Here is a 12,565-nt window from a genome sequence, read left to right on the forward strand (position 1 = left end):
TTGGTGGTTAAGGTAAGGTAATATGGGTAGGATACTAGGGTATGGGTTAGGGTTAATGGGCACGGGTTTTGGTAGTGTTTGGAGCGGGTTTTGGACTCGGGTTTGAGCTGCAAAACAGGGGGGGCTGCTTTGTGTATGCGGGCTGTTTGGGGGTGATTTGGGACGGGATTTGGGCCGTGGTTATGGGGTTCGAACTGGGGTTGGATGGGTAGAGGCTTAGGTTAGTTAGTGTACTCGAGATTCGTGCCAACTCGTAAATAAAACGGGCTCAAAAACCGAGCTATAATCGAGCTCCAAAACGCGTGGTTTTTTTTTTTTTTTTTTTTTTTTTTTTTGGGAAAGGTAAGTTTATATTATTGCCAAATCACCAAATACACTTAAAAGGATACCTCCTTATCCACCTTACTGCCGAGCAATGAGCCTATCTACCCACTGCTTAGCCTCACTAGACAACTTGAGCTCACTTTTACAACGAATTCTATTACATAACTGTGTCCTAACACTGTGATACACTAAGCTAGGTCTAGGGACCAACTGATCAATTCTACTGCAATTCCTGTAATGCCAGATCTGATACATCAAAGTAGCTATCCCAGCAGCTATGACATGCTTCACCATCAGTGACCGTACTCTCAGGTGTATCCACCAAAGAATCACCCCCTGTTCTGGTATGTTGATCTGCATCCATTGTGCCAGTAAGATCATACACCTTTTGCTGAAATCACACTTGAAAAATAAATGCTCCAGAGATTCCTCTTCAGTCCCACAAAGGAAGCAGCTATTGGACTGAATAATGTTCATAGAATTCAATCTATCTTGAGTTAATAACCTGTTTTGAGCAGCAAGCCAAATGAAGAAGCCATGCTTAGGTTGTAACATCCTATTACTCATCCAAGGGTGCCACTCCATCTGCAGTCCCTCTTCTTCCAACCAATGATAACCAATTTTAATCGTATAATGTTGTCCTGTATCCTTCCAAGAAGCATCAAAAAGAAACTGACTAAGTACCTCCTTCACCCAGCATATCTTCCTCCAAGCCCAGCTGGATGAGGGGGAAGGTTTATAAGTTTGCCAATTCTGTTGCTTCAGATAAACAGCATGTATCCATCTTACCCACAGGTGGTCAGCCTTTGCTTCTATCCACCACACATATTTTCCAATTGAGGCAATGTTCCACTTATGCAAGTTTTTAAAGCCAAGACCCCCCTGCTTCATTGGCCTACAGATTCTAGCCCAAGACACCAAGGCAGGAGTCTCTTTTGCCTCATTGCCATGCCACAAAAATTTCCTACACAGAGCATCTATCTTATTCAGAATAGTTTTAGGTAAAATGAATATACGCGCCCAATAAGTGTGCAAGGAATGAAACACAGCTTTTATCAAGGTAACCCTTCCTGCATAGGACAGCTTCTTACTCCCAACACTCCTTAGTCTCTCAGTCACCCTATCAACAAGCAACTGACAGTCAAGGATCCCCAATCTCTTAGGCTGAATATTAACACCCAAGTATCTAAAAGGGATTATGCCCCTCTTCATACCCGTGGCCTCCTCAATGTTCTTCATCAAACACTCAGGCACTCCATTACTAAAAAGATTTGACTTACCCTCATTCATCCTCAAACCAGATGCTTTAGAAAATGTTTCAAAGGCCCTCAACATCAATGAAATTGAATCCTTATCCCCTCTACAGAACATCACCAAATCATCAGCGAAGCATAAATGATTAATTCCAATCCTTCCACATAAAGGGTGGAATTTGAAACCCTTAGCCGTCTGAATTCTGTTCAGCAATCTACTTAAATACTCCAGGCAGATGGTGAATAACAGGGGAGAAAGTGGGTCACCTTGACGCAACCCTCTTTTGCCCTGGAAAAATCCTATCGCCATTAACTGTCAGGGAGTATGAAGTGGTCCTGACACATTGCATAATCACTTGAATAAATCTAGGAGGAAACCCCAGAGCCTCCATCATCTCTTCTACAAAAGCCCATTCTACAGAGTCGTAAGCTTTCTGTAGATCAATCTTCATCAGGAGCCTAGGAGAGCAAGACTTCCTCTTGTACAATTTGATAAGATCTTGACAAACCAATATATTTCCAACTATGTCCCTTCCTTGTATAAAGGCACTTTGCGACTGACTAATAATCTCAGGGAGGATGCCTGATAGTCTATTACAAATTACTTTGGCTAGGCATTTATACACCGTGTTGCAGCAAGCAATAGGCCGAAATTGCATCACATTCTCAGGGTTATCAACTTTTGGGATCAAAGTAAGGATAGTGTTATTGCTTTCCTTCAAGAGTTTGCCAGAATAGAATACATTCCTAATGGCCTTCACAACATCTCCTCCAACCACATTCCAACTATCCTTAAAAAATTGACTCCCAAATCCGTCTGGTCCAGGTGACTTGTTTCCAGGGATAGAGAACATAGCGAGTTTAACCTCCTCATCAGTTATGGGAGCATCCAATCTGGCTTTTTGAGCATCACTTAGGCACTGCCCACTCCTAACAACACCCAAGTGAACATGGCTAACATCATTGGAAGTGCCAAGCAGCCCTTTATAAAAATCCTCAAAAGCTTTTTGAATCTCCTCAGGACGAGTACAGAGCACACCATCCTTATCCCTCAGCTGATAGACCCTGTTTTTAACTCTCCTTTTTTTGATACTGGAATGAAAGAAGGATGTATTCTCATCACCCTCTTTCATCCAGTGCTCTTTAGCCTTCTGAGCTAGGTACTGATCTCTAGCTTTCTTCAGGTTTTTAAGATCCTCAGCACAAGCTTGTTCAGCCTCACAATATCTTTCATTCAAGGGATCAATTCGTAATTTCTCTTGAAAATGCTTCAAGGATAGTTCAGTAACTTGAGTAAGATTTTCAATGTCACTGAAACTTTCCTTATTCAGCTGTTTCAGGCCCTTCTTCAAATTTTGCAATTTTTTAACAACTTTGTACATAGGTGTCCCTTGTACATCAATCTGCCAGCCAGAAGTAACTACCTCCTTGAAATTCTCAGCCAAAGCCCACATGTTGAAAAGGGAGCTTTCTTCCTCACCCCCATAGCATAATGACTTATGATACAGGGGCAGTGATCATACAAGCCTTCAGGAAGGAAGTTAGCAAAAGAATCCGGGAAGACATTCATCCACTCTTCATTTATAAGAACCCTATCAATCCTACTATAAACCTTAGAACCAACCTCATGCTTATTGGTCCAGGTAAAATAGGACCCAACAGTTTTCAATTCAGTGAGTTGACAGTGATCCATCATCTCCCTCATTGGAGCCATCTCACTCCAAGACACATCAGTTCCTCCTATTCTTTCATTCATCCCAATGACGCTGTTAAAGTCACCACAAACAATCCATGGCCCCATGACAGTAGCTGCACAGTTGACCAAACTTTCCCACAAATTTACCCTCTCATGACTCCTATTGAATCCATACACCATAGTCATCCTAAATTCCTTCATAGTACTTTTATCTAATATATTAGCATGAATACATTGATCAGTCACCAACTGAATATCCACCTGATACATGGAAGGCTGCCAAATTAACCACACCCTCCCACCAGGATGACACCCACTATTAGTGCAAATGGACCAATGCTCACAAATAGTATTCCTAACCTTAATCCACTGACTTCCTTTTATTTTAGTTTCTAACAACCCAAATAAGCCTATTTTATTCTGATGGAGAAACCACCTTATTTCTTTTTGTTTATTTAGGCTATTCATGCCTCTGATATTCCAAAAACCCATGCTACCCATTCTCAGAACATCCAACCAGTATTACTCTATTTCCTGCACTCCCATTTCTCACTTTCTGCATTGAAAGAGTAAGAGTATCCATAAAAGAGAGTCCCCTAGGGGTAAAAATCCTAGGTTCCCCGGAATCCTGCCTTAACATCTTGGTAATGAATCTCCTAGGTAAAGACTGAGTGGCAACCACCGGAGAGTTCTCCAGAGTGACTGGCCCTGCAACAGACACAGTAGGTGCAGGAGTTACTACCTGCACAGGAGGAGTTCCTATTGCAGCAGCTTTGGGAGGGCCAGGAGTTTGAGGTTTAACAGGACCAGCAGCTTTTGTAGCCTTTGGCCTCCAAGCCCTCTTAGCCTTAACACCTACCTCCTTCCTGCACTGATCAGCTGAGTGCCCCATGCCCTTACACTTATCACAAGACACAGGGAGCCAATCATAAACTACTTTAATCCGTTGTGTCTTACCCAATTCATCCAAAAACACTATTTCAGTTGGGAAATCTTGTCCAATCTGAACCTCAACCAGAACTCTCGCATACCCTAAAAAGGCTCTGTGAGTAGTCGCATCATCACAGCGCAAGTATTTCCCAACCAATCCACTGATCTTAGATAAACAACCTAATCCCCAAAATTTAATATCCAAACCATACATCTTCAAAACGCGTGGTTAAAACGAGTTTTTCTCGATTTTTAAATCGATTTTTTAAATCAATTAACACATTAAAATAAATGATTTTTCAAATCAAATATACTCATAAAATGATTTTTCAAATCAAATATTTATTTTATTTTCAATAAAATAAATTTAAGAAAATAAATTCAAAATAAAATAAAATAAATTGAAATCACCTAAAAAAAGACCTTAATTTAAATATCATTTAAATTAAAATACCCCGTTGACAACGCTCATTCTACATCGTAAAACGAACCCAAATAATGACAATGACAACTAAATAAATACATGTGTCCTATCATCATCGGGTGTTTGTCGGGTTCTCTATAAATTCCAATATCGACGGATACGGGTATCTACAAGTAGCGTGGACCTATTGGGTAAGGTTGGCCATAAACGACATTCCGAACAACATCAGACCTTCCAAAATGATCCTCTGAATCACCTACCCTATCAGCAGCTATTGCCTTTTGAATATCAGAGTGTTGCCATGCACCCAATCTTGGCTCATCAACTTTCCACCTAAGGCCCTTACCCTCAAAGTTCAACCTATCAAGATAAATAATCTGCAAGTACAACACGTGACAGATACAATGCACAGTTATGGAGTGCAACTTTCAGGGAAAATTAACAACCATATCTGAAGCAATTCACATATAATGAGGAATCACTTACCATCAAGACTAATGCATAGCCTGAAATACCATCACATGTACCTTCACCAGTATATTTCACCATCCACTGTAAAATGAACTTAGACCAATTCCATTTCCAACTTTCAGAAATGTAATCGTAAACAACCGCTCGTAGCGGCTCTGGACTTGCAAAGTTGCTCTTCGTAGTACAGAGAAGGACACCTAATACATAAAAAATGAAATGCCGCAAGAAAAGTACTCTACTTTTGACCTCAGATATACATGCATTGTAGATGAAGTTGTAGGGGACACCACCATAACATTCATAGTGTTTCTTTAATTCCTTAAACTCTAGACGCCTTGAAGACGTTTCTTCAAAGTCAAAGGCGTCATCACCATATGGTAAACCAAGCACCCACCCAATCATTTCCTCATCAACTTTAACAATATAATCATCACGAATTTTCAGTTCACAGGATCTAGGGTTCCACCTACGACTCAACCATGCCAGGAAAAAACGGTCCAGTGACTTGTTTATTTTGAGGTCAAGGATCGTCGAAAAATGGACGCTTTACCCACTGGATTTGATTACTATTTAAGTTGACAATGAGCTCCATTACTTTATGAGGATAAAGGCGCATTGGAGGATACTGAAATTAAAGATAAAAAATTGGGGGTTTTATCGAACAAATTAGAATTAATAGGGAGTACTAATTAAAATTTAAAATTTAAATATTACCTTTCTGGGGCCAGATGATTTGTGAAGCTTCCTTGGCCTTCCACGCTTTCTGGGTTTATCGATGCTTCTATCCTTCGAATGGGTGTCCTTCAAAAGAACCAGTGAGATTAATTTTAGTACATCTCCTGCAATTAATTAGCACAAGGATTTACATGAGTATGAAATTAATTTAAAGACATACAGATTCTGTTTCGTCTCCGGATTTTGATTCATCCTCTTCATATTCGCCATCAGATTCTCCCTCGTTGTTAAGCTTCATGGTGAATACGGTTGTTCAATTAAATCTAAAATATTGAGTAATTAACAAATGTAAAAGTGTAAAGAAAGTATGGAAATACGTTATCGTTGACGTCTTCAGCTGATTTGGTCAAACATGTTACTTCGTCTTCTACTCTTTTGTCACCCATGTCTATTCCCTTATTGATATCTTGACAACAATCTAGAACATTTCCCCAATATTCTCTGCCTACATCCATTATTTTCGACTTGGAGGGAAGTTAATTTTTTTAATTTTTCGCGAAATAGGGTTTTGAATTCTGGATTTGGGGGTGATTTCTTTCGATTTTTCATTTCGGCGCCTGAATGAATGTTTTCCCTATTTATTTTCCCTTTAATTTTTTAGGAAATTTTTTCACTTATACCCTTGAAATATTGCAACTATGGAGGGATGGATTTAGTGAAATTGAGGGGCAATATTGTCAACGAAATTTTGTTTAAAATATTTATTTCTACCAAATAATTTAAAAATGTTTAGGTTTTAGGGTTTTAGGGTTTATGGTTTAGGGTTTTAGGATTTAGGGTTTAGGGATTAGGGATTAGGGTTTAGGATTACCTACACGGGAATCATATTAAACGAAGAAACCGACTCAAGGGTGGCAGCATTGTATTATTCATCCTACATGTGATGTTACAATCCTCAAATATGAAGCATTATGGATTATGGGGGTGACATATACACTACTTTGGACAACGTCCGGTACCAACCTGTATTGTGTTAATCATCCTACATGTGATGTTACAATCCTCAAATATGAAGCATTATGGATTATGGGGATGACATATACACTACTTTGGACAACGTTCGGTACCAACCTGTATTGTGTTAATAATCCTACATGTGATGTTACAATCCTCAAATATGAAGCATTATGGATTATGGGGGTGACATATACAGTACTTTGGACAACGTCCTGTACCAACCTGCGTAGGGATTACCTACACGGGAATCATACTAAACGAAGAAACCGGCTCAAGGGTGGCAACATTGTATTAATCATCTACATGTGATGTTACAATTCTCAAATTAGATTGAGCTTATTTATAAATCATTATTTAGTATAATTTATTTTAATATATTTAAAATTATTTATATTAACCATTAAACCATAGAAACCCTAGAAACCGTAGTAAATGACCTATTTATCGTCAGAACTATTTAATAGTTCTATATAATGTAACCTCGTTCCTTTCCCTATTAAATAGTTACAATAACACACACTTTATTATCAACTCCTCATATCTACCCCAATATTAAATCCAAATTAAATATATTATCACTACCTTAGAAGATGATGTTTAATGTCGGCTTGATGACGAATGTCCAAGAATCCGAGATAGACATAATGGATGAAGATAGGAAGTCCTTTAAGGAAAATCACGTAGAGGACCAAAAAAATGCAATGGAATGGCTCTTTAAACGTACTCACACACTTGAAGAAGATGGTGTAAGGAGAAATCAAAGTCGAAACATAATTCTCAATCTGGAAGAGATTGTGAGAGATGGAATCTTTAATAAGTTAGCATTGGGAGATAAGAATAATATGGCCGAGGTTTGCAAATCCTGGGCAAAATGGTTCCTCATTGGAACAAATGGTCCTAGGCTTGACAGAGTTTATGATCAAAGTTTGACATATAAACTCCGGCTAGGAACACAAGTCGTTAGTCGAGGTGATTTAGATGTTAAGAGATCGCCTCTGTCATTATATGAACGGAGAAAAAAACAAAAGAAGCTTCCATCTTCATCAGAGAGTACAATTACTAAGTTATTTTGAGTAATAATTTAATTAAGTTGGAGGACATGCATATTATGGGAACCTATCTAATATCTCTTTCTTATCTGTTGTTGTTAATTTGTTTTGCAGATTTTCTGGGTTGATGTAGAAGTCCCTTATCTCGAAGCAATATGATGGTTTTATTGTCTTCTTTTGTATTTGAAAATCATTATGTATTGTTGACATTATCGTTTATGCAATTTCAAATATCGTTTTAATTTGTGTTCCATTATCGTTTCGATGTTTGAATTTCAATTCATGATGTATTGTTCACATTATCGTTTATGCAATATGAATATCGTTCTATTTTCTGTTCCATTATCGAATTATATAAATTTGACTTAAGTTCAGAAGTACAATTTTTTAATTTTTTTTAAAATTGAAGAAATAATCAAAACAAGTCATCAAGCTTCAAATATTTCAATATCGCTTCGATGTTAATTTTAAAATTTTATGATATTTTTTTTAATCAAAAAAATAAATAACTAAAAAAATATCAATTGCCCAATTGAAAAAGACACTGAGTAATGAACAGACATCTTCATAGAAACTCTGTCTAACAATTAACCATCTGAAACTTTATTTTTTAGTCGCAGAAAGGTTTCTCTATTAACAGGTTGTAATTAATTATAATTAAAAAAAAAATTTGAGTAATCACCAGACATCTTCATAAATACTCTGTCTTGCACAATTATCCATATCAAATGTGATATTTTAGTCCCAAAACGTCTTTTCTTATAACAGTATTCATTTATTATAATTAAAAATTATAAAGTATTTACTTTTAAACGGTTCATATTAATCCCACTTCCCCGTACACGTCAACCCTCATTGGTCAATAAAAATATAATTTCTGAAAAGTTCTTACACGCGCCGTCCCTATTAATAGGCTCATTGGTTTACCATTTCTATCAATGGTCCACATTTCCCATTTTACTCATTAATCATATTAAATTGATTTTTAATTTTAAAAAAAAATCCCACAAGTTAACTTAAAACATGGCGGATAAACGATGCCTCTGTGAGAAGTTTGAAGAAGATAAAAGGAGAGAAAAGGCCATAAGACAAGAACCATGGTATTTAGAAGTGAAAAGGAGAAAAGTGGAACAACGTCAACGGCTTGAGAAAGATTATTTGGATTTCATTAGAAATCCCCCACAAAAAATTAGTCTCGACGGTACGGATAAGAGGTCATCTGCTAACCAAGTTGGTTCTTCTGAGGATTTGATGGTAGGGTATATATTACCCCGGTACGGATGGAATGCAATTGTCGTGAGCAAAACAATCAGAGCATGGCATCAATGGTGGTTTCGGTCCGCGTGGCTAATGGAGGAGATGGAGGAAAAGACTAGAGAAGAATTGGACTTCTACGGCGTATATGATGGAAAATTATATTGTCCATGAAGTTATCTATTAAGTCCGTAATATTTTGGGATTTCATAATTTAATTATTATAATTCTTCAATTTAGTTATTATAAGTCTTCTACGGCGTATATGATGGAAAATTATATTGTCCATGAAGTAATCTATTAAGTCCGTAATAATGCTGTTTATGTAATATTGAGTTTCTAACGTTGTTAATATTTGATGGAATTGAATCATATGTTTAATGCAAAATAGTAGGAACTAGTGAATTCTAATATCTAATGGTTTTTAAATGTAGATATATGTAAAACGTAAACTTCTACAATAAAAATGTATTTGAAATGAATTTATATTAAACCATACCGATGCTTAAATTTTGTTGATTATACCTCTAAGACGTAAACTTCTACAAATATATTGGTTTGTGAAATTAACTTAATTTAAAACGTAAATATAACGATTTAGACAATTAATCCACTTGATATGAAAATAAACTCCATTAATGAAAGTTATGCATGCAAAAAAGAAGTACAGCAATTGCAAAAGATACTGCTAAACCCGAACCCAAAAAGGAAATTTAGATATCAATTGACAGACAAATATGGACTATGACTCAATAGTTATCGAAATCTATTTTTAGTAAATAACATTTGAGTAATACATCCAAAAAGGAAATTTACATATCAAGTGACAGAGAAATAGGTACATAAACCTAAGATAGAGACGAAATGAGTAAACCTTTTTTAAAAACAAACCCTAAAATAAACCTACCCTAGTAAAAAAACCCTACAAACCCTTTTTAAAACCATACCCTAAAATAAACCCAACCCTAAAACCACCAAAACCAACCCTAAAAGAAACGTGACGTAGAAATAATTATACTTAACAAACACTAAATACAACCCCAACCATATAATGAACATAACATAGAAACACTAGAAACCCTAAAACAACCAACCCTAAAATAAACCAAACCTAGAAACAAAGCGCCATAAGTTAGACCTACTACTTCGTACAAAAAATAGTTGATCAATTAAGTTGTATAAACGAACATTGTCTAGTAATGTTCAATTAAAATAGATATCATAATATTATATTTGGTATCTTTTCAAATAATTTAGTTTCATGTAACCTTTCATTATCTGCTACATTCTTCAAATAAACAGTTGTGTATTTAAGGCCACAGACCCATTACGGTCACGCATCTTAAATAAATACCTTATGCTTCCAACCTAAAAGACTATCTCAAGTTAAATTAAACATAATTTAACATAAAAAAATATTCAAATATGAGAATTGTTGATTTGTCGATTTCATTCAATCAATAGATTGGAAGAGGACAAACAATTGTTCAAAGAAGAATATATCGCCAACAAAAAGCGCTCCATGCAAATGGATTTCGATGTTGACTATAGTGTTGAAAGAAACCGGGGAACGGGTTCACCTATTACCGAAGTCCTCGGCAATGTGGATATTATGAGTACTCATATATTCAATAGGTTGGCCACAAAGTGATAAGAAGAATGTAGCAGAGGTATGCAAAGCTTGGGCTAAATGGTTTCTTCTTGGAGACCATGAACCATCATTTATAAGAGATTACCGTCTGTCCTTACGCCGAGAGGTGAAGTTTGGTATCCTTACTATAAGAAGAGGAACTAATTTAGTCAAGGAATATTGTCTATGCCAGGGGATAAGAGACCCAAAGAACAAAAGATTTGTTTCATCTTGACCAAAGGCTTGCCATAATAGAGGATAGGGTTGCAAGAATTTTATCAAGGGTGGATCAAAGAGTTTACTAAATAACTTTCATGGATCCTTTTAATTTCAAGTAGATTCATAGTCTCGTTTCGATTTTAGATGGTTGAATTTGTTATGTTCCTATTTTCAATTCAGTATTAAGTCTTATCTACCAGTTCGATTTTACGTTTCAAATCCTTGCACTCTTTAATTTACCTTCAAATGTGCTAAATTAAATTATTTAAAAATTATGCCAATTTCAATTATTTATATAATTTCAATCAAAATACAAGAATGGTACGCCAACAATGATCACCAACTTATTTTTTTATATTTAATAGAGCAATGGTGAACCAACGGTAATTAAAAAGTAATTTTAAATTAAATTTATATTAATTTAATTTAATTTAATTAATTTCTTTGATGTCATGGTAGTAGAACAGTCACCAACTTAATTATAAATAGTGGGGAGCTAACACAAAGTAGCCATTCTAAAACATAATTATTCCTCTCTTTCTAAACTATTTCACCTTTTATCTTCTCTCTAAATAAATCAACTAAATTTTTTAGAATGAGAAACCTTAATGAATTGTTAATTGAATCGTTGCTATTTTTAGAAGAACAAGTTTCCAATCTTCGTGAACTCGAGTTCAAAGCAATGAAGGTGGTTGTCGGGGCGATTGAAACTCGTAACGATTGTTATTTAAGGGGCCTTAAGGAAACAGAAAAGGACGCGGATGATTTCATCAAATACGTGTTGGGTACGTATGAAAAATTTAACAATCTTAGAAAAGGGTTTGAAGAGGATATTGACGCTCTAAAGTTCATTATTAATAAGAATTAGGAGACCTTTTTTTATTCCTGTTTGATATTTAGTTATATAATTACGTTGTACTTTTTTTTAAGTTTATCCTGGTATTATTTCTAAATTAGTTAACATTGTTGGGTTTTCTCTACTTCTACCTCTTACATTAGGTGTATCATTCATTTGATTTCTATGCAAGTGGCCATTGTTTGCAAGGTAAATGAAATTGACAATCACCAACAGTCATAATTTATGAACCAATTTGTCAAAAATAAAAATAAAAATAAAAACGCAAGTGGCAATTGTTTTTAACTATTCAACGCACGGTTCTCCAAAGGTCATAAATTCAATTATAAATATTTGGTGGTTAACATCATTCTAAAAGAAAACAATTTAAAATAACAATAGTTATCTCTTTGTTCTCACTAAAACTACAAAAGATTTCAAATGGCAAACCTAAGTGGTATGTCAATGGGTTTGATCGCCAAATTGGAAAAACACATTCAAACGGTACTTGAACAAGAGTTGAGAACGATGAAGATGATTGTTGGTGCGATTGAAACTCGGAACTATTGTTATGTACAGGGCGTTAAGGAGATTGAAAAGGAAGCGGATGATCTCATACAATCCTTGTTTATTTCTTATGGAAAATGCATCGACCTTAGGAAAGAACTTGAGGATGATCTAAAGGCTTTAAAATCCTTAAATTAGTAAGGATTAAAAGAAGTCCTTAATTAGATATTCATGTATTTAATTTCCAATTAATATCTATGCATGTTTTATTTTTATAATAT

Source organism: Silene latifolia, chromosome 3 (assembly GCF_048544455.1).
Source record: "Silene latifolia isolate original U9 population chromosome 3, ASM4854445v1, whole genome shotgun sequence".
Classification (NCBI taxonomy): Eukaryota; Viridiplantae; Streptophyta; class Magnoliopsida; order Caryophyllales; family Caryophyllaceae; genus Silene; species Silene latifolia.